At 47.8% G+C, this 22,211-nt stretch overlaps 14 non-coding genes and 1 pseudogene across 14 annotated transcripts; all 15 read right to left on the bottom strand.

Moving 5' to 3' along the window:
* Positions 1 to 330: 330 nt before the first annotated feature.
* LOC142694205 (U2 spliceosomal RNA) lies at positions 331 to 521 on the bottom strand. The gene has a single exon (XR_012862468.1). It is a non-coding gene; the product is annotated as a U2 spliceosomal RNA (small nuclear RNA).
* Positions 522 to 1,813: 1,292 nt separating this feature from the next.
* Positions 1,814 to 2,004, bottom strand: LOC142694204 (U2 spliceosomal RNA). The gene has a single exon (XR_012862467.1). It is a non-coding gene; the product is annotated as a U2 spliceosomal RNA (small nuclear RNA).
* A 1,296-nt stretch (positions 2,005 to 3,300) lies between these two features.
* Positions 3,301 to 3,491, bottom strand: LOC142694203 (U2 spliceosomal RNA). Its single transcript, XR_012862466.1, has one exon. It is a non-coding gene; the product is annotated as a U2 spliceosomal RNA (small nuclear RNA).
* A 1,296-nt stretch (positions 3,492 to 4,787) lies between these two features.
* Positions 4,788 to 4,978, bottom strand: LOC142693818 (U2 spliceosomal RNA). The gene has a single exon (XR_012862120.1). It is a non-coding gene; the product is annotated as a U2 spliceosomal RNA (small nuclear RNA).
* A 1,288-nt stretch (positions 4,979 to 6,266) lies between these two features.
* LOC142694202 (U2 spliceosomal RNA) lies at positions 6,267 to 6,457 on the bottom strand. The gene has a single exon (XR_012862465.1). It is a non-coding gene; the product is annotated as a U2 spliceosomal RNA (small nuclear RNA).
* A 1,292-nt stretch (positions 6,458 to 7,749) lies between these two features.
* Positions 7,750 to 7,940, bottom strand: LOC142694200 (U2 spliceosomal RNA). Its single transcript, XR_012862463.1, has one exon. It is a non-coding gene; the product is annotated as a U2 spliceosomal RNA (small nuclear RNA).
* Positions 7,941 to 9,236: 1,296 nt separating this feature from the next.
* On the bottom strand, positions 9,237 to 9,399 carry LOC142693842 (U2 spliceosomal RNA; annotated as a pseudogene).
* Positions 9,400 to 10,672: 1,273 nt separating this feature from the next.
* LOC142694199 (U2 spliceosomal RNA) lies at positions 10,673 to 10,863 on the bottom strand. Its single transcript, XR_012862462.1, has one exon. It is a non-coding gene; the product is annotated as a U2 spliceosomal RNA (small nuclear RNA).
* Positions 10,864 to 12,163: 1,300 nt separating this feature from the next.
* Positions 12,164 to 12,354, bottom strand: LOC142694198 (U2 spliceosomal RNA). Its single transcript, XR_012862461.1, has one exon. It is a non-coding gene; the product is annotated as a U2 spliceosomal RNA (small nuclear RNA).
* A 1,288-nt stretch (positions 12,355 to 13,642) lies between these two features.
* LOC142694197 (U2 spliceosomal RNA) lies at positions 13,643 to 13,833 on the bottom strand. Its single transcript, XR_012862460.1, has one exon. It is a non-coding gene; the product is annotated as a U2 spliceosomal RNA (small nuclear RNA).
* Positions 13,834 to 15,129: 1,296 nt separating this feature from the next.
* On the bottom strand, positions 15,130 to 15,320 carry LOC142694195 (U2 spliceosomal RNA). Its single transcript, XR_012862459.1, has one exon. It is a non-coding gene; the product is annotated as a U2 spliceosomal RNA (small nuclear RNA).
* Positions 15,321 to 16,618: 1,298 nt separating this feature from the next.
* LOC142694194 (U2 spliceosomal RNA) lies at positions 16,619 to 16,809 on the bottom strand. Its single transcript, XR_012862458.1, has one exon. It is a non-coding gene; the product is annotated as a U2 spliceosomal RNA (small nuclear RNA).
* Positions 16,810 to 18,102: 1,293 nt separating this feature from the next.
* On the bottom strand, positions 18,103 to 18,293 carry LOC142694193 (U2 spliceosomal RNA). Its single transcript, XR_012862457.1, has one exon. It is a non-coding gene; the product is annotated as a U2 spliceosomal RNA (small nuclear RNA).
* A 1,288-nt stretch (positions 18,294 to 19,581) lies between these two features.
* On the bottom strand, positions 19,582 to 19,772 carry LOC142694192 (U2 spliceosomal RNA). The gene has a single exon (XR_012862456.1). It is a non-coding gene; the product is annotated as a U2 spliceosomal RNA (small nuclear RNA).
* A 1,296-nt stretch (positions 19,773 to 21,068) lies between these two features.
* On the bottom strand, positions 21,069 to 21,259 carry LOC142693800 (U2 spliceosomal RNA). The gene has a single exon (XR_012862103.1). It is a non-coding gene; the product is annotated as a U2 spliceosomal RNA (small nuclear RNA).
* Between the last annotated feature and the right edge of the window lie 952 nt (positions 21,260 to 22,211).

Raw genomic sequence — 22,211 nt, 5'->3', positions numbered from 1 at the left:
ATCAATCAATCAATCAATCAATCAATCAATCAGTGGCTGGCTCAGGTGCAGCTCTTTAACTTACCTAAAAGGGAGGGCGGAGAGAAGACAAGGAAGGTGAATGAGGTGTTCCAATGTGAAAGGCCGGAAACACAGAAACACAGACGACACACAACAAGAGGTGGCAATCTATTCATTAATTGCATTTAATCAATGAGCTCATTATCACTCATGCATTGTCCAACAGGTGTTGAAATAATGGGATTAAAAGGGGAGATCCCTTCAGAAAGACAGAAACAATAGCAAAGACAAAAAACACTTTTGGAATCTGCTTTTAGTCAACACATAAGGAAAGGGTGCACCGGTCCTGGAAATACTGCAATACCAGGTCAATGCGTGGAGTGGACAGAGCAAGCTCTATTTCCATCTCCCTGTTCTAAAAATCCATTTAATATATGGTCCCCAGATAGGGGACGTATCAGATATTAAACTGATAAGAACAGATACTACACTTGATCTTAGCCAAAAGGCCGAGAAGCGATAACCCGAACGGGCCGCGCGTTGCCCGAGCCTGCCCGATACTGCTGTTCAGCCCTTGCAGCGATTCAGCCTACTTCTAGGCAATTCCATGGGGCCCTGCAGGCTCACACACTCACAGCTACACGGGAGGTGAATAAAGGCCGGAGAGGAAGCCAGACAGGATTTGCTTCTTTTGCTTGCACCACAATGCAGTGCTGAAAGAGGAGGAATCTACATAAAAACGCCTTCCTGGCAACGCCCAAATGCCCTGCTGCCATGCAGATAAACACTGGCAGCGGCAGCAAGTGCATGCCCACAGCCACCCCTTGTTCCTTCTCACCTTGTATCAGCTGTAATCCAGTCCAGTCCAGTGCTGCCTGCTGAGCAGCACTGACCAACACTGCCTGGGCCCAGGCTTTTATCTCTGAGGCCCCATTATGATGTCAGAAAGCTGGCTCTGGAATCCTGAGGGCTCCACTATGACACGTGCAAAGTTCCGTCTGAACTTTATATAAGACGGTGAGGCTCAGTCAGTCACTCAGTGTTGCCTGAGAGGGCAACACTGCAACAGCCGGCCGCCAGGCTGTCTTTTTTTTGCACAGCTAGTTGCCTCCAGGAGGCCACAAGAGGGAGACAAGGGACTGCAAAATGGAAAATAGGCATCCACCAACTTTACAGACAACTTCTCCTTGCTCCTACAACCTCCATCCTTGCACAGTTTGTTATTCTTCTAGGTAACATAGTAACAAATCCAAATTGCTGCTCTCTTTGTAGGCAAGCAAGGCTTTGTTGCAACTGCAATTCTTACTTCTTCTTGAAATGTAGGGACGACAGTACATTCCATCACATCCATCTAGTGTACACAGGTAGGTCCATTGTGGCGGGCAGGCGAGCGGGCGGGCTGCTTTATTGGCTGTTTGCTGTTCCCCTACTCCACTCCACTATTTGACTGTTGTGCTGCATCAATCAATCAATCAATCAATCAATCAATCAATCAATCAATCAATCAATCAATCAGTGGCTGGCTCAGGTGCAGCTCTTTAACTTACCTAAAAGGGAGGGCGGAGAGAAGACAAGGAAGGTGAATGAGGTGTTCCAATGTGAAATGCCGGAAACACAGAAACACAGACGACACACAACAAGAGGTGGCAATCTATTCATTAATTGCATTTAATCAATGAGCTCATTATCACTCATGCATTGTCCAACAGGTGTTGAAATAATGGGATTAAAAGGGGAGATCCCTTCAGAAAGACAGAAACAATAGCAAAGACAAAAAACACTTTTGGAATCTGCTTTTAGTCAACACATAAGGAAAGGGTGCACCGGTCCTGGAAATACTGCAATACCAGGTCAATGCGTGGAGTGGACAGAGCAAGCTCTATTTCCATCTCCCTGTTCTAAAAATCCATTTAATATATGGTCCCCAGATAGGGGACGTATCAGATATTAAACTGATAAGAACAGATACTACACTTGATCTTAGCCAAAAGGCCGAGAAGCGATAACCCGAACGGGCCGCGCGTTGCCCGAGCCTGCCCGATACTGCTGTTCAGCCCTTGCAGCGATTCAGCCTACTTCTAGGCAATTCCATGGGGCCCTGCAGGCTCACACACTCACAGCTACACGGGAGGTGAATAAAGGCCGGAGAGGAAGCCAGACAGGATTTGCTTCTTTTGCTTGCACCACAATGCAGTGCTGAAAGAGGAGGAATCTACATAAAAACGCCTTCCTGGCAACGCCCAAATGCCCTGCTGCCATGCAGATAAACACTGGCAGCGGCAGCAAGTGCATGCCCACAGCCACCCCTTGTTCCTTCTCACCTTGTATCAGCTGTAATCCAGTCCAGTCCAGTGCTGCCTGCTGAGCAGCACTGACCAACACTGCCTGGGCCCAGGCTTTTATCTCTGAGGCCCCATTATGATGTCAGAAAGCTGGCTCTGGAATCCTGAGGGCTCCACTATGACACGTGCAAAGTTCCGTCTGAACTTTATATAAGACGGTGAGGCTCAGTCAGTCACTCAGTGTTGCCTGAGAGGGCAACACTGCAACAGCCGGCCGCCAGGCTGTCTTTTTTTTGCACAGCTAGTTGCCTCCAGGAGGCCACAAGAGGGAGACAAGGGACTGCAAAATGGAAAATAGGCATCCACCAACTTTACAGACAACTTCTCCTTGCTCCTACAACCTCCATCCTTGCACAGTTTGTTATTCTTCTAGGTAACATAGTAACAAATCCAAATTGCTGCTCTCTTTGTAGGCAAGCAAGGCTTTGTTGCAACTGCAATTCTTACTTCTTCTTGAAATGTAGGGACGACAGTACATTCCATCACATCCATCTAGTGTACACAGGTAGGTCCATTGTGGCGGGCAGGCGAGCGGGCGGGCTGCTTTATTGGCTGTTTGCTGTTCCCCTACTCCACTCCACTATTTGACTGTTGTGCTGCATCAATCAATCAATCAATCAATCAATCAATCAATCAATCAATCAATCAATCAATCAATCAGTGGCTGGCTCAGGTGCAGCTCTTTAACTTACCTAAAAGGGAGGGCGGAGAGAAGACAAGGAAGGTGAATGAGGTGTTCCAATGTGAAATGCCGGAAACACAGAAACACAGACGACACACAACAAGAGGTGGCAATCTATTCATTAATTGCATTTAATCAATGAGCTCATTATCACTCATGCATTGTCCAACAGGTGTTGAAATAATGGGATTAAAAGGGGAGATCCCTTCAGAAAGACAGAAACAATAGCAAAGACAAAAAACACTTTTGGAATCTGCTTTTAGTCAACACATAAGGAAAGGGTGCACCGGTCCTGGAAATACTGCAATACCAGGTCAATGCGTGGAGTGGACAGAGCAAGCTCTATTTCCATCTCCCTGTTCTAAAAATCCATTTAATATATGGTCCCCAGATAGGGGACGTATCAGATATTAAACTGATAAGAACAGATACTACACTTGATCTTAGCCAAAAGGCCGAGAAGCGATAACCCGAACGGGCCGCGCGTTGCCCGAGCCTGCCCGATACTGCTGTTCAGCCCTTGCAGCGATTCAGCCTACTTCTAGGCAATTCCATGGGGCCCTGCAGGCTCACACACTCACAGCTACACGGGAGGTGAATAAAGGCCGGAGAGGAAGCCAGACAGGATTTGCTTCTTTTGCTTGCACCACAATGCAGTGCTGAAAGAGGAGGAATCTACATAAAAACGCCTTCCTGGCAACGGCCAAATGCCCTGCTGCCATGCAGATAAACACTGGCAGCGGCAGCAAGTGCATGCCCACAGCCACCCCTTGTTCCTTCACACCTTGTATCAGCTGTAATCCAGTCCAGTCCAGTGCTGCCTGCTGAGCAGCACTGACCAACACTGCCTGGGCCCAGGCTTTTATCTCTGAGGCCCCATTATGATGTCAGAAAGCTGGCTCTGGAATCCTGAGGGCTCCACTATGACACGTGCAAAGTTCCGTCTGAACTTTATATAAGACGGTGAGGCTCAGTCAGTCACTCAGTGTTGCCTGAGAGGGCAACACTGCAACAGCCGGCCGCCAGGCTGTCTTTTTTTTGCACAGCTAGTTGCCTCCAGGAGGCCACAAGAGGGAGACAAGGGACTGCAAAATGGAAAATAGGCATCCACCAACTTTACAGACAACTTCTCCTTGCTCCTACAACCTCCATCCTTGCACAGTTTGTTATTCTTCTAGGTAACATAGTAACAAATCCAAATTGCTGCTCTCTTTGTAGGCAAGCAAGGCTTTGTTGCAACTGCAATTCTTACTTCTTCTTGAAATGTAGGGACGACAGTACATTCCATCACATCCATCTAGTGTACACAGGTAGGTCCATTGTGGCGGGCAGGCGAGCGGGCGGGCTGCTTTATTGGCTGTTTGCTGTTCCCCTACTCCACTCCACTATTTGACTGTTGTGCTGCATCAATCAATCAATCAATCAATCAATCAATCAATCAATCAATCAATCAATCAATCAATCAGTGGCTGGCTCAGGTGCAGCTCTTTAACTTACCTAAAAGGGAGGGCGGAGAGAAGACAAGGAAGGTGAATGAGGTGTTCCAATGTGAAATGCCGGAAACACAGAAACACAGACGACACACAACAAGAGGTGGCAATCTATTCATTAATTGCATTTAATCAATGAGCTCATTATCACTCATGCATTGTCCAACAGGTGTTGAAATAATGGGATTAAAAGGGGAGATCCCTTCAGAAAGACAGAAACAATAGCAAAGACAAAAAACACTTTTGGAATCTGCTTTTAGTCAACACATAAGGAAAGGGTGCACCGGTCCTGGAAATACTGCAATACCAGGTCAATGCGTGGAGTGGACAGAGCAAGCTCTATTTCCATCTCCCTGTTCTAAAAATCCATTTAATATATGGTCCCCAGATAGGGGACGTATCAGATATTAAACTGATAAGAACAGATACTGCACTTGATCTTAGCCAAAAGGCCGAGAAGCGATAACCCGAACGGGCCGCGCGTTGCCCGAGCCTGCCCGATACTGCTGTTCAGCCCTTGCAGCGATTCAGCCTACTTCTAGGCAATTCCATGGGGCCCTGCAGGCTCACACACTCACAGCTACACGGGAGGTGAATAAAGGCCGGAGAGGAAGCCAGACAGGATTTGCTTCTTTTGCTTGCACCACAATGCAGTGCTGAAAGAGGAGGAATCTACATAAAAACGCCTTCCTGGCAACGCCCAAATGCCCTGCTGCCATGCAGATAAACACTGGCAGCGGCAGCAAGTGCATGCCCACAGCCACCCCTTGTTCCTTCACACCTTGTATCAGCTGTAATCCAGTCCAGTCCAGTGCTGCCTGCTGAGCAGCACTGACCAACACTGCCTGGGCCCAGGCTTTTATCTCTGAGGCCCCATTATGATGTCAGAAAGCTGGCTCTGGAATCCTGAGGGCTCCACTATGACACGTGCAAAGTTCCGTCTGAACTTTATATAAGACGGTGAGGCTCAGTCAGTCACTCAGTGTTGCCTGAGAGGGCAACACTGCAACAGCCGGCCGCCAGGCTGTCTTTTGTTTGCACAGCTAGTTGCCTCCAGGAGGCCACAAGAGGGAGACAAGGGACTGCAAAATGGAAAATAGGCATCCACCAACTTTACAGACAACTTCTCCTTGCTCCTACAACCTCCATCCTTGCACAGTTTGTTATTCTTCTAGGTAACATAGTAACAAATCCAAATTGCTGCTCTCTTTGTAGGCAAGCAAGGCTTTGTTGCAACTGCAATTCTTACTTCTTCTTGAAATGTAGGGACGACAGTACATTCCATCACATCCATCTAGTGTACACAGGTAGGTCCATTGTGGCGGGCAGGCGAGCGGGCGGGCTGCTTTATTGGCTGTTTGCTGTTCCCCTACTCCACTCCACTATTTGACTGTTGTGCTGCATCAATCAATCAATCAATCAATCAATCAATCAATCAATCAATCAATCAATCAGTGGCTGGCTCAGGTGCAGCTCTTTAACTTACCTAAAAGGGAGGGCGGAGAGAAGACAAGGAAGGTGAATGAGGTGTTCCAATGTGAAATGCCGGAAACACAGAAACACAGACGACACACAACAAGAGGTGGCAATCTATTCATTAATTGCATTTAATCAATGAGCTCATTATCACTCATGCATTGTCCAACAGGTGTTGAAATAATGGGATTAAAAGGGGAGATCCCTTCAGAAAGACAGAAACAATAGCAAAGACAAAAAACACTTTTGGAATCTGCTTTTAGTCAACACATAAGGAAAGGGTGCACCGGTCCTGGAAATACTGCAATACCAGGTCAATGCGTGGAGTGGACAGAGCAAGCTCTATTTCCATCTCCCTGTTCTAAAAATCCATTTAATATATGGTCCCCAGATAGGGGACGTATCAGATATTAAACTGATAAGAACAGATACTACACTTGATCTTAGCCAAAAGGCCGAGAAGCGATAACCCGAACGGGCCGCGCGTTGCCCGAGCCTGCCCGATACTGCTGTTCAGCCCTTGCAGCGATTCAGCCTACTTCTAGGCAATTCCATGGGGCCCTGCAGGCTCACACACTCACAGCTACACGGGAGGTGAATAAAGGCCGGAGAGGAAGCCAGACAGGATTTGCTTCTTTTGCTTGCACCACAATGCAGTGCTGAAAGAGGAGGAATCTACATAAAAACGCCTTCCTGGCAACGCCCAAATGCCCTGCTGCCATGCAGATAAACACTGGCAGCGGCAGCAAGTGCATGCCCACAGCCACCCCTTGTTCCTTCACACCTTGTATCAGCTGTAATCCAGTCCAGTCCAGTGCTGCCTGCTGAGCAGCACTGACCAACACTGCCTGGGCCCAGGCTTTTATCTCTGAGGCCCCATTATGATGTCAGAAAGCTGGCTCTGGAATCCTGAGGGCTCCACTATGACACGTGCAAAGTTCCGTCTGAACTTTATATAAGACGGTGAGGCTCAGTCAGTCACTCAGTGTTGCCTGAGAGGGCAACACTGCAACAGCCGGCCGCCAGGCTGTCTTTTTTTTGCACAGCTAGTTGCCTCCAGGAGGCCACAAGAGGGAGACAAGGGACTGCAAAATGGAAAATAGGCATCCACCAACTTTACAGACAACTTCTCCTTGCTCCTACAACCTCCATCCTTGCACAGTTTGTTATTCTTCTAGGTAACATAGTAACAAATCCAAATTGCTGCTCTCTTTGTAGGCAAGCAAGGCTTTGTTGCAACTGCAATTCTTACTTCTTCTTGAAATGTAGGGACGACAGTACATTCCATCACATCCATCTAGTGTACACAGGTAGGTCCATTGTGGCGGGCAGGCGAGCGGGCGGGCTGCTTTATTGGCTGTTTGCTGTTCCCCTACTCCACTCCACTATTTGACTGTTGTGCTGCATCAATCAATCAATCAATCAATCAATCAATCAATCAATCAATCAATCAATCAATCAGTGGCTGGCTCAGGTGCAGCTCTTTAACTTACCTAAAAGGGAGGGCGGAGAGAAGACAAGGAAGGTGAATGAGGTGTTCCAATGTGAAATGCCGGAAACACAGAAACACAGACGACACACAACAAGAGGTGGCAATCTATTCATTAATTGCATTTAATCAATGAGCTCATTATCACTCATGCATTGTCCAACAGGTGTTGAAATAATGGGATTAAAAGGGGAGATCCCTTCAGAAAGACAGAAACAATAGCAAAGACAAAAAACACTTTTGGAATCTGCTTTTAGTCAACACATAAGGAAAGGGTGCACCGGTCCTGGAAATACTGCAATACCAGGTCAATGCGTGGAGTGGACAGAGCAAGCTCTATTTCCATCTCCCTGTTCTAAAAATCCATTTAATATATGGTCCCCAGATAGGGGACGTATCAGATATTAAACTGATAAGAACAGATACTACACTTGATCTTAGCCAAAAGGCCGAGAAGCGATAACCCGAACGGGCCGCGCGTTGCCCGAGCCTGCCCGATACTGCTGTTCAGCCCTTGCAGCGATTCAGCCTACTTCTAGGCAATTCCATGGGGCCCTGCAGGCTCACACACTCACAGCTACACGGGAGGTGAATAAAGGCCGGAGAGGAAGCCAGACAGGATTTGCTTCTTTTGCTTGCACCACAATGCAGTGCTGAAAGAGGAGGAATCTACATAAAAACGCCTTCCTGGCAACGCCCAAATGCCCTGCTGCCATGCAGATAAACACTGGCAGCGGCAGCAAGTGCATGCCCACAGCCACCCCTTGTTCCTTCACACCTTGTATCAGCTGTAATCCAGTCCAGTCCAGTGCTGCCTGCTGAGCAGCACTGACCAACACTGCCTGGGCCCAGGCTTTTATCTCTGAGGCCCCATTATGATGTCAGAAAGCTGGCTCTGGAATCCTGAGGGCTCCACTATGACACGTGCAAAGTTCCGTCTGAACTTTATATAAGACGGTGAGGCTCAGTCAGTCACTCAGTGTTGCCTGAGAGGGCAACACTGCAACAGCCGGCCGCCAGGCTGTCTTTTTTTTGCACAGCTAGTTGCCTCCAGGAGGCCACAAGAGGGAGACAAGGGACTGCAAAATGGAAAATAGGCATCCACCAACTTTACAGACAACTTCTCCTTGCTCCTACAACCTCCATCCTTGCACAGTTTGTTATTCTTCTAGGTAACATAGTAACAAATCCAAATTGCTGCTCTCTTTGTAGGCAAGCAAGGCTTTGTTGCAACTGCAATTCTTACTTCTTCTTGAAATGTAGGGACGACAGTACATTCCATCACATCCATCTAGTGTACACAGGTAGGTCCATTGTGGCGGGCAGGCGAGCGGGCGGGCTGCTTTATTGGCTGTTTGCTGTTCCCCTACTCCACTCCACTATTTGACTGTTGTGCTGCATCAATCAATCAATCAATCAATCAATCAATCAATCAATCAATCAATCAATCAATCAATCAGTGGCTGGCTCAGGTGCAGCTCTTTAACTTACCTAAAAGGGAGGGCGGAGAGAAGACAAGGAAGGTGAATGAGGTGTTCCAATGTGAAATGCCGGAAACACAGAAACACAGACGACACACAACAAGAGGTGGCAATCTATTCATTAATTGCATTTAATCAATGAGCTCATTATCACTCATGCATTGTCCAACAGGTGTTGAAATAATGGGATTAAAAGGGGAGATCCCTTCAGAAAGACAGAAACAATAGCAAAGACAAAAAACACTTTTGGAATCTGCTTTTAGTCAACACATAAGGAAAGGGTGCACCGGTCCTGGAAATACTGCAATACCAGGTCAATGCGTGGAGTGGACAGAGCAAGCTCTATTTCCATCTGGTCCCCAGATAGGGGACGTATCAGATATTAAACTGATAAGAACAGATACTACACTTGATCTTAGCCAAAAGGCCGAGAAGCGATAACCCGAACGGGCCGCGCGTTGCCCGAGCCTGCCCGATACTGCTGTTCAGCCCTTGCAGCGATTCAGCCTACTTCTAGGCAATTCCATGGGGCCCTGCAGGCTCACACACTCACAGCTACACGGGAGGTGAATAAAGGCCGGAGAGGAAGCCAGACAGGATTTGCTTCTTTTGCTTGCACCACAATGCAGTGCTGAAAGAGGAGGAATCTACATAAAAACGCCTTCCTGGCAACGCCCAAATGCCCTGCTGCCATGCAGATAAACACTGGCAGCGGCAGCAAGTGCATGCCCACAGCCACCCCTTGTTCCTTCACACCTTGTATCAGCTGTAATCCAGTCCAGTCCAGTGCTGCCTGCTGAGCAGCACTGACCAACACTGCCTGGGCCCAGGCTTTTATCTCTGAGGCCCCATTATGATGTCAGAAAGCTGGCTCTGGAATCCTGAGGGCTCCACTATGACACGTGCAAAGTTCCGTCTGAACTTTATATAAGACGGTGAGGCTCAGTCAGTCACTCAGTGTTGCCTGAGAGGGCAACACTGCAACAGCCGGCCGCCAGGCTGTCTTTTTTTTTGCACAGCTAGTTGCCTCCAGGAGGCCACAAGAGGGAGACAAGGGACTGCAAAATGGAAAATAGGCATCCACCAACTTTACAGACAACTTCTCCTTGCTCCTGCAACCTCCATCCTTGCACAGTTTGTTATTCTTCTAGGTAACATAGTAACAAATCCAAATTGCTGCTCTCTTTGTAGGCAAGCAAGGCTTTGTTGCAACTGCAATTCTTACTTCTTCTTGAAATGTAGGGACGACAGTACATTCCATCACATCCATCTAGTGTACACAGGTAGGTCCATTGTGGCGGGCAGGCGAGCGGGCGGGCTGCTTTATTGGCTGTTTGCTGTTCCCCTACTCCACTCCACTATTTGACTGTTGTGCTGCATCAATCAATCAATCAATCAATCAATCAATCAATCAGTGGCTGGCTCAGGTGCAGCTCTTTAACTTACCTAAAAGGGAGGGCGGAGAGAAGACAAGGAAGGTGAATGAGGTGTTCCAATGTGAAATGCCGGAAACACAGAAACACAGACGACACACAACAAGAGGTGGCAATCTATTCATTAATTGCATTTAATCAATGAGCTCATTATCACTCATGCATTGTCCAACAGGTGTTGAAATAATGGGATTAAAAGGGGAGATCCCTTCAGAAAGACAGAAACAATAGCAAAGACAAAAAACACTTTTGGAATCTGCTTTTAGTCAACACATAAGGAAAGGGTGCACCGGTCCTGGAAATACTGCAATACCAGGTCAATGCGTGGAGTGGACAGAGCAAGCTCTATTTCCATCTCCCTGTTCTAAAAATCCATTTAATATATGGTCCCCAGATAGGGGACGTATCAGATATTAAACTGATAAGAACAGATACTACACTTGATCTTAGCCAAAAGGCCGAGAAGCGATAACCCGAACGGGCCGCGCGTTGCCCGAGCCTGCCCGATACTGCTGTTCAGCCCTTGCAGCGATTCAGCCTACTTCTAGGCAATTCCATGGGGCCCTGCAGGCTCACACACTCACAGCTACACGGGAGGTGAATAAAGGCCGGAGAGGAAGCCAGACAGGATTTGCTTCTTTTGCTTGCACCACAATGCAGTGCTGAAAGAGGAGGAATCTACATAAAAACGCCTTCCTGGCAACGCCCAAATGCCCTGCTGCCATGCAGATAAACACTGGCAGCGGCAGCAAGTGCATGCCCACAGCCACCCCTTGTTCCTTCACACCTTGTATCAGCTGTAATCCAGTCCAGTCCAGTGCTGCCTGCTGAGCAGCACTGACCAACACTGCCTGGGCCCAGGCTTTTATCTCTGAGGCCCCATTATGATGTCAGAAAGCTGGCTCTGGAATCCTGAGGGCTCCACTATGACACGTGCAAAGTTCCGTCTGAACTTTATATAAGACGGTGAGGCTCAGTCAGTCACTCAGTGTTGCCTGAGAGGGCAACACTGCAACAGCCGGCCGCCAGGCTGTCTTTTTTTTGCACAGCTAGTTGCCTCCAGGAGGCCACAAGAGGGAGACAAGGGACTGCAAAATGGAAAATAGGCATCCACCAACTTTACAGACAACTTCTCCTTGCTCCTACAACCTCCATCCTTGCACAGTTTGTTATTCTTCTAGGTAACATAGTAACAAATCCAAATTGCTGCTCTCTTTGTAGGCAAGCAAGGCTTTGTTGCAACTGCAATTCTTACTTCTTCTTGAAATGTAGGGACGACAGTACATTCCATCACATCCATCTAGTGTACACAGGTAGGTCCATTGTGGCGGGCAGGCGAGCGGGCGGGCTGCTTTATTGGCTGTTTGCTGTTCCCCTACTCCACTCCACTATTTGACTGTTGTGCTGCATCAATCAATCAATCAATCAATCAATCAATCAATCAATCAATCAATCAATCAATCAATCAATCAGTGGCTGGCTCAGGTGCAGCTCTTTAACTTACCTAAAAGGGAGGGCGGAGAGAAGACAAGGAAGGTGAATGAGGTGTTCCAATGTGAAATGCCGGAAACACAGAAACACAGACGACACACAACAAGAGGTGGCAATCTATTCATTAATTGCATTTAATCAATGAGCTCATTATCACTCATGCATTGTCCAACAGGTGTTGAAATAATGGGATTAGAAGGGGAGATCCCTTCAGAAAGACAGAAACAATAGTAAAGACAAAAAACACTTTTGGAATCTGCTTTTAGTCAACACATAAGGAAAGGGTGCACCGGTCCTGGAAATACTGCAATACCAGGTCAATGCGTGGAGTGGACAGAGCAAGCTCTATTTCCATCTCCCTGTTCTAAAAATCCATTTAATATATGGTCCCCAGATAGGGGACGTATCAGATATTAAACTGATAAGAACAGATACTACACTTGATCTTAGCCAAAAGGCCGAGAAGCGATAACCCGAACGGGCCGCGCGTTGCCCGAGCCTGCCCGATACTGCTGTTCAGCCCTTGCAGCGATTCAGCCTACTTCTAGGCAATTCCATGGGGCCCTGCAGGCTCACACACTCACAGCTACACGGGAGGTGAATAAAGGCCGGAGAGGAAGCCAGACAGGATTTGCTTCTTTTGCTTGCACCACAATGCAGTGCTGAAAGAGGAGGAATCTACATAAAAACGCCTTCCTGGCAACGCCCAAATGCCCTGCTGCCATGCAGATAAACACTGGCAGCGGCAGCAAGTGCATGCCCACAGCCACCCCTTGTTCCTTCACACCTTGTATCAGCTGTAATCCAGTCCAGTCCAGTGCTGCCTGCTGAGCAGCACTGACCAACACTGCCTGGGCCCAGGCTTTTATCTCTGAGACCCCATTATGATGTCAGAAAGCTGGCTCTGGAATCCTGAGGGCTCCACTATGACACGTGCAAAGTTCCGTCTGAACTTTATATAAGACGGTGAGGCTCAGTCAGTCACTCAGTGTTGCCTGAGAGGGCAACACTGCAACAGCCGGCCGCCAGGCTGTCTTTTTTTTGCACAGCTAGTTGCCTCCAGGAGGCCACAAGAGGGAGACAAGGGACTGCAAAATGGAAAATAGGCATCCACCAACTTTACAGACAACTTCTCCTTGCTCCTACAACCTCCATCCTTGCACAGTTTGTTATTCTTCTAGGTAACATAGTAACAAATCCAAATTGCTGCTCTCTTTGTAGGCAAGCAAGGCTTTGTTGCAACTGCAATTCTTACTTCTTCTTGAAATGTAGGGACGACAGTACATTCCATCACATCCATCTAGTGTACACAGGTAGGTCCATTGTGGCGGGCAGGCGAGCGGGCGGGCTGCTTTATTGGCTGTTTGCTGTTCCCCTACTCCACTCCACTATTTGACTGTTGTGCTGCATCAATCAATCAATCAATCAATCAATCAATCAATCAATCAATCAATCAATCAGTGGCTGGCTCAGGTGCAGCTCTTTAACTTACCTAAAAGGGAGGGCGGAGAGAAGACAAGGAAGGTGAATGAGGTGTTCCAATGTGAAATGCCGGAAACACAGAAACACAGACGACACACAACAAGAGGTGGCAATCTATTCATTAATTGCATTTAATCAATGAGCTCATTATCACTCATGCATTGTCCAACAGGTGTTGAAATAATGGGATTAAAAGGGGAGATCCCTTCAGAAAGACAAAAACAATAGTAAAGACAAAAAACACTTTTGGAATCTGCTTTTAGTCAACACATAAGGAAAGGGTGCACCGGTCCTGGAAATACTGCAATACCAGGTCAATGCGTGGAGTGGACAGAGCAAGCTCTATTTCCATCTCCCTGTTCTAAAAATCCATTTAATATATGGTCCCCAGATAGGGGACGTATCAGATATTAAACTGATAAGAACAGATACTACACTTGATCTTAGCCAAAAGGCCGAGAAGCGATAACCCGAACGGGCCGCGCGTTGCCCGAGCCTGCCCGATACTGCTGTTCAGCCCTTGCAGCGATTCAGCCTACTTCTAGGCAATTCCATGGGGCCCTGCAGGCTCACACACTCACAGCTACACGGGAGGTGAATAAAGGCCGGAGAGGAAGCCAGACAGGATTTGCTTCTTTTGCTTGCACCACAATGCAGTGCTGAAAGAGGAGGAATCTACATAAAAACGCCTTCCTGGCAACGCCCAAATGCCCTGCTGCCATGCAGATAAACACTGGCAGCGGCAGCAAGTGCATGCCCACAGCCACCCCTTGTTCCTTCACACCTTGTATCAGCTGTAATCCAGTCCAGTCCAGTGCTGCCTGCTGAGCAGCACTGACCAACACTGCCTGGGCCCAGGCTTTTATCTCTGAGGCCCCATTATGATGTCAGAAAGCTGGCTCTGGAATCCTGAGGGCTCCACTATGACACGTGCAAAGTTCCGTCTGAACTTTATATAAGACGGTGAGGCTCAGTCAGTCACTCAGTGTTGCCTGAGAGGGCAACACTGCAACAGCCGGCCGCCAGGCTGTCTTTTTTTTGCACAGCTAGTTGCCTCCAGGAGGCCACAAGAGGGAGACAAGGGACTGCAAAATGGAAAATAGGCATCCACCAACTTTACAGACAACTTCTCCTTGCTCCTACAACCTCCATCCTTGCACAGTTTGTTATTCTTCTAGGTAACATAGTAACAAATCCAAATTGCTGCTCTCTTTGTAGGCAAGCAAGGCTTTGTTGCAACTGCAATTCTTACTTCTTCTTGAAATGTAGGGACGACAGTACATTCCATCACATCCATCTAGTGTACACAGGTAGGTCCATTGTGGCGGGCAGGCGAGCGGGCGGGCTGCTTTATTGGCTGTTTGCTGTTCCCCTACTCCACTCCACTATTTGACTGTTGTGCTGCATCAATCAATCAATCAATCAATCAATCAATCAATCAATCAATCAATCAATCAATCAATCAGTGGCTGGCTCAGGTGCAGCTCTTTAACTTACCTAAAAGGGAGGGCGGAGAGAAGACAAGGAAGGTGAATGAGGTGTTCCAATGTGAAATGCCGGAAACACAGAAACACAGACGACACACAACAAGAGGTGGCAATCTATTCATTAATTGCATTTAATCAATGAGCTCATTATCACTCATGCATTGTCCAACAGGTGTTGAAATAATGGGATTAAAAGGGGAGATCCCTTCAGAAAGACAAAAACAATAGTAAAGACAAAAAACACTTTTGGAATCTGCTTTTAGTCAACACATAAGGAAAGGGTGCACCGGTCCTGGAAATACTGCAATACCAGGTCAATGCGTGGAGTGGACAGAGCAAGCTCTATTTCCATCTCCCTGTTCTAAAAATCCATTTAATATATGGTCCCCAGATAGGGGACGTATCAGATATTAAACTGATAAGAACAGATACTACACTTGATCTTAGCCAAAAGGCCGAGAAGCGATAACCCGAACGGGCCGCGCGTTGCCCGAGCCTGCCCGATACTGCTGTTCAGCCCTTGCAGCGATTCAGCCTACTTCTAGGCAATTCCATGGGGCCCTGCAGGCTCACACACTCACAGCTACACGGGAGGTGAATAAAGGCCGGAGAGGAAGCCAGACAGGATTTGCTTCTTTTGCTTGCACCACAATGCAGTGCTGAAAGAGGAGGAATCTACATAAAAACGCCTTCCTGGCAACGCCCAAATGCCCTGCTGCCATGCAGATAAACACTGGCAGCGGCAGCAAGTGCATGCCCACAGCCACCCCTTGTTCCTTCACACCTTGTATCAGCTGTAATCCAGTCCAGTCCAGTGCTGCCTGCTGAGCAGCACTGACCAACACTGCCTGGGCCCAGGCTTTTATCTCTGAGGCCCCATTATGATGTCAGAAAGCTGGCTCTGGAATCCTGAGGGCTCCACTATGACACGTGCAAAGTTCCGTCTGAACTTTATATAAGACGGTGAGGCTCAGTCAGTCACTCAGTGTTGCCTGAGAGGGCAACACTGCAACAGCCGGCCGCCAGGCTGTCTTTTTTTTGCACAGCTAGTTGCCTCCAGGAGGCCACAAGAGGGAGACAAGGGACTGCAAAATGGAAAATAGGCATCCACCAACTTTACAGACAACTTCTCCTTGCTCCTACAACCTCCATCCTTGCACAGTTTGTTATTCTTCTAGGTAACATAGTAACAAATCCAAATTGCTGCTCTCTTTGTAGGCAAGCAAGGCTTTGTTGCAACTGCAATTCTTACTTCTTCTTGAAATGTAGGGACGACAGTACATTCCATCACATCCATCTAGTGTACACAGGTAGGTCCATTGTGGCGGGCAGGCGAGCGGGCGGGCTGCTTTATTGGCTGTTTGCTGTTCCCCTACTCCACTCCACTATTTGACTGTTGTGCTGCTCATCAATCAATCAATCAATCAATCAATCAATCAATCAATCAATCAATCAATCAATCAATCAGTGGCTGGCTCAGGTGCAGCTCTTTAACTTACCTAAAAGGGAGGGCGGAGAGAAGACAAGGAAGGTGAATGAGGTGTTCCAATGTGAAATGCCGGAAACACAGAAACACAGACGACACACAACAAGAGGTGGCAATCTATTCATTAATTGCATTTAATCAATGAGCTCATTATCACTCATGCATTGTCCAACAGGTGTTGAAATAATGGGATTAAAAGGGGAGATCCCTTCAGAAAGACAGAAACAATAGCAAAGACAAAAAACACTTTTGGAATCTGCTTTTAGTCAACACATAAGGAAAGGGTGCACCGGTCCTGGAAATACTGCAATACCAGGTCAATGCGTGGAGTGGACAGAGCAAGCTCTATTTCCATCTCCCTGTTCTAAAAATCCATTTAATATATGGTCCCCAGATAGGGGACGTATCAGATATTAAACTGATAAGAACAGATACTACACTTGATCTTAGCCAAAAGGCCGAGAAGCGATAACCCGAACGGGCCGCGCGTTGCCCGAGCCTGCCCGATACTGCTGTTCAGCCCTTGCAGCGATTCAGCCTACTTCTAGGCAATTCCATGGGGCCCTGCAGGCTCACACACTCACAGCTACACGGGAGGTGAATAAAGGCCGGAGAGGAAGCCAGACAGGATTTGCTTCTTTTGCTTGCACCACAATGCAGTGCTGAAAGAGGAGGAATCTACATAAAAACGCCTTCCTGGCAACGCCCAAATGCCCTGCTGCCATGCAGATAAACACTGGCAGCGGCAGCAAGTGCATGCCCACAGCCACCCCTTGTTCCTTCACACCTTGTATCAGCTGTAATCCAGTCCAGTCCAGTGCTGCCTGCTGAGCAGCACTGACCAACACTGCCTGGGCCCAGGCTTTTATCTCTGAGGCCCCATTATGATGTCAGAAAGCTGGCTCTGGAATCCTGAGGGCTCCACTATGACACGTGCAAAGTTCCGTCTGAACTTTATATAAGACGGTGAGGCTCAGTCAGTCACTCAGTGTTGCCTGAGAGGGCAACACTGCAACAGCCGGCCGCCAGGCTGTCTTTTTTTTTGCACAGCTAGTTGCCTCCAGGAGGCCACAAGAGGGAGACAAGGGACTGCAAAATGGAAAATAGGCATCCACCAACTTTACAGACAACTTCTCCTTGCTCCTACAACCTCCATCCTTGCACAGTTTGTTATTCTTCTAGGTAACATAGTAACAAATCCAAATTGCTGCTCTCTTTGTAGGCAAGCAAGGCTTTGTTGCAACTGCAATTCTTACTTCTTCTTGAAATGTAGGGACGACAGTACATTCCATCACATCCATCTAGTGTACACAGGTAGGTCCATTGTGGCGGGCAGGCGAGCGGGCGGGCTGCTTTATTGGCTGTTTGCTGTTCCCCTACTCCACTCCACTATTTGACTGTTGTGCTGCATCAATCAATCAATCAATCAATCAATCAATCAATCAATCAATCAATCAATCAATCAGTGGCTGGCTCAGGTGCAGCTCTTTAACTTACCTAAAAGGGAGGGCGGAGAGAAGACAAGGAAGGTGAATGAGGTGTTCCAATGTGAAATGCCGGAAACACAGAAACACAGACGACACACAACAAGAGGTGGCAATCTATTCATTAATTGCATTTAATCAATGAGCTCATTATCACTCATGCATTGTCCAACAGGTGTTGAAATAATGGGATTAAAAGGGGAGATCCCTTCAGAAAGACAGAAACAATAGCAAAGACAAAAAACACTTTTGGAATCTGCTTTTAGTCAACACATAAGGAAAGGGTGCACCGGTCCTGGAAATACTGCAATACCAGGTCAATGCGTGGAGTGGACAGAGCAAGCTCTATTTCCATCTCCCTGTTCTAAAAATCCATTTAATATATGGTCCCCAGATAGGGGACGTATCAGATATTAAACTGATAAGAACAGATACTACACTTGATCTTAGCCAAAAGGCCGAGAAGCGATAACCCGAACGGGCCGCGCGTTGCCCGAGCCTGCCCGATACTGCTGTTCAGCCCTTGCAGCGATTCAGCCTACTTCTAGGCAATTCCATGGGGCCCTGCAGGCTCACACACTCACAGCTACACGGGAGGTGAATAAAGGCCGGAGAGGAAGCCAGACAGGATTTGCTTCTTTTGCTTGCACCACAATGCAGTGCTGAAAGAGGAGGAATCTACATAAAAACGCCTTCCTGGCAACGCCCAAATGCCCTGCTGCCATGCAGATAAACACTGGCAGCGGCAGCAAGTGCATGCCCACAGCCACCCCTTGTTCCTTCACACCTTGTATCAGCTGTAATCCAGTCCAGTCCAGTGCTGCCTGCTGAGCAGCACTGACCAACACTGCCTGGGCCCAGGCTTTTATCTCTGAGGCCCCATTATGATGTCAGAAAGCTGGCTCTGGAATCCTGAGGGCTCCACTATGACACGTGCAAAGTTCCGTCTGAACTTTATATAAGACGGTGAGGCTCAGTCAGTCACTCAGTGTTGCCTGAGAGGGCAACACTGCAACAGCCGGCCGCCAGGCTGTCTTTTTTTTGCACAGCTAGTTGCCTCCAGGAGGCCACAAGAGGGAGACAAGGGACTGCAAAATGGAAAATAGGCATCCACCAACTTTACAGACAACTTCTCCTTGCTCCTACAACCTCCATCCTTGCACAGTTTGTTATTCTTCTAGGTAACATAGTAACAAATCCAAATTGCTGCTCTCTTTGTAGGCAAGCAAGGCTTTGTTGCAACTGCAATTCTTACTTCTTCTTGAAATGTAGGGACGACAGTACATTCCATCACATCCATCTAGTGTACACAGGTAGGTCCATTGTGGCGGGCAGGCGAGCGGGCGGGCTGCTTTATTGGCTGTTTGCTGTTCCCCTACTCCACTCCACTATTTGACTGTTGTGCTGCATCAATCAATCAATCAATCAATCAATCAATCAATCAATCAATCAATCAATCAGTGGCTGGCTCAGGTGCAGCTCTTTAACTTACCTAAAAGGGAGGGCGGAGAGAAGACAAGGAAGGTGAATGAGGTGTTCCAATGTGAAATGCCGGAAACACAGAAACACAGACGACACACAACAAGAGGTGGCAATCTATTCATTAATTGCATTTAATCAATGAGCTCATTATCACTCATGCATTGTCCAACAGGTGTTGAAATAATGGGATTAAAAGGGGAGATCCCTTCAGAAAGACAGAAACAATAGCAAAGACAAAAAACACTTTTGGAATCTGCTTTTAGTCAACACATAAGGAAAGGGTGCACCGGTCCTGGAAATACTGCAATACCAGGTCAATGCGTGGAGTGGACAGAGCAAGCTCTATTTCCATCTCCCTGTTCTAAAAATCCATTTAATATATGGTCCCCAGATAGGGGACGTATCAGATATTAAACTGATAAGAACAGATACTACACTTGATCTTAGCCAAAAGGCCGAGAAGCGATAACCCGAACGGGCCGCGCGTTGCCCGAGCCTGCCCGATACTGCTGTTCAGCCCTTGCAGCGATTCAGCCTACTTCTAGGCAATTCCATGGGGCCCTGCAGGCTCACACACTCACAGCTACACGGGAGGTGAATAAAGGCCGGAGAGGAAGCCAGACAGGATTTGCTTCTTTTGCTTGCACCACAATGCAGTGCTGAAAGAGGAGGAATCTACATAAAAACGCCTTCCTGGCAACGCCCAAATGCCCTGCTGCCATGCAGATAAACACTGGCAGCGGCAGCAAGTGCATGCCCACAGCCACCCCTTGTTCCTTCACACCTTGTATCAGCTGTAATCCAGTCCAGTCCAGTGCTGCCTGCTGAGCAGCACTGACCAACACTGCCTGGGCCCAGGCTTTTATCTCTGAGGCCCCATTATGATGTCAGAAAGCTGGCTCTGGAATCCTGAGGGCTCCACTATGACACGTGCAAAGTTCCGTCTGAACTTTATATAAGACGGTGAGGCTCAGTCAGTCACTCAGTGTTGCCTGAGAGGGCAACACTGCAACAGCCGGCCGCCAGGCTGTCTTTTTTTTGCACAGCTAGTTGCCTCCAGGAGGCCACAAGAGGGAGACAAGGGACTGCAAAATGGAAAATAGGCATCCACCAACTTTACAGACAACTTCTCCTTGCTCCTACAACCTCCATCCTTGCACAGTTTGTTATTCTTCTAGGTAACATAGTAACAAATCCAAATTGCTGCTCTCTTTGTAGGCAAGCAAGGCTTTGTTGCAACTGCAATTCTTACTTCTTCTTGAAATGTAGGGACGACAGTACATTCCATCACATCCATCTAGTGTACACAGGTAGGTCCATTGTGGCGGGCAGGCGAGCGGGCGGGCTGCTTTATTGGCTGTTTGCTGTTCCCCTACTCCACTCCACTATTTGACTGTTGTGCTGCATCAATCAATCAATCAATCAATCAATCAATCAATCAATCAATCAATCAATCAATCAATCAGTGGCTGGCTCAGGTGCAGCTCTTTAACTTACCTAAAAGGGAGGGCGGAGAGAAGACAAGGAAGGTGAATGAGGTGTTCCAATGTGAAATGCCGGAAACACAGAAACACAGACGACACACAACAAGAGGTGGCAATCTATTCATTAATTGCATTTAATCAATGAGCTCATTATCACTCATGCATTGTCCAACAGGTGTTGAAATAATGGGATTAAAAGGGGAGATCCCTTCAGAAAGACAGAAACAATAGCAAAGACAAAAAACACTTTTGGAATCTGCTTTTAGTCAACACATAAGGAAAGGGTGCACCGGTCCTGGAAATACTGCAATACCAGGTCAATGCGTGGAGTGGACAGAGCAAGCTCTATTTCCATCTCCCTGTTCTAAAAATCCATTTAATATAGGGTCCCCAGATAGGGGACGTATCAGATATTAAACTGATAAGAACAGATACTACACTTGATCTTAGCCAAAAGGCCGAGAAGCGATAACCCGAACGGGCCGCGCGTTGCCCGAGCCTGCCCGATACTGCTGTTCAGCCCTTGCAGCGATTCAGCCTACTTCTAGGCAATTCCATGGGGCCCTGCAGGCTCACACACTCACAGCTACACGGGAGGTGAATAAAGGCCGGAGAGGAAGCCAGACAGGATTTGCTTCTTTTGCTTGCACCACAATGCAGTGCTGAAAGAGGAGGAATCTACATAAAAACGCCTTCCTGGCAACGCCCAAATGCCCTGCTGCCATGCAGATAAACACTGGCAGCGGCAGCAAGTGCATGCCCACAGCCACCCCTTGTTCCTTCACACCTTGTATCAGCTGTAATCCAGTCCAGTCCAGTGCTGCCTGCTGAGCAGCACTGACCAACACTGCCTGGGCCCAGGCTTTTATCTCTGAGGCCCCATTATGATGTCAGAAAGCTGGCTCTGGAATCCTGAGGGCTCCACTATGACACGTGCAAAGTTCCGTCTGAACTTTATATAAGACGGTGAGGCTCAGTCAGTCACTCAGTGTTGCCTGAGAGGGCAACACTGCAACAGCCGGCCGCCAGGCTGTCTTTTTTTTGCACAGCTAGTTGCCTCCAGGAGGCCACAAGAGGGAGACAAGGGACTGCAAAATGGAAAATAGGCATCCACCAACTTTACAGACAACTTCTCCTTGCTCCTACAACCTCCATCCTTGCACAGTTTGTTATTCTTCTAGGTAACATAGTAACAAATCCAAATTGCTGCTCTCTTTGTAGGCAAGCAAGGCTTTGTTGCAACTGCAATTCTTACTTCTTCTTGAAATGTAGGGACGACAGTACATTCCATCACATCCATCTAGTGTACACAGGTAGGTCCATTGTGGCGGGCAGGCGAGCGGGCGGGCTGCTTTATTGGCTGTTTGCTGTTCCCCTACTCCACTCCACTATTTGACTGTTGTGCTGCATCAATCAATCAAT

This window comes from Rhinoderma darwinii (genome assembly GCF_050947455.1).
Source record: "Rhinoderma darwinii isolate aRhiDar2 chromosome 5 unlocalized genomic scaffold, aRhiDar2.hap1 SUPER_5_unloc_45, whole genome shotgun sequence".
NCBI lineage: Eukaryota > Metazoa > Chordata > Amphibia > Anura > Rhinodermatidae > Rhinoderma > Rhinoderma darwinii.
The sequence above is the reverse complement of the archived record's forward strand: the minus strand, read 5'-3'. Positions and strand labels throughout refer to the sequence as shown.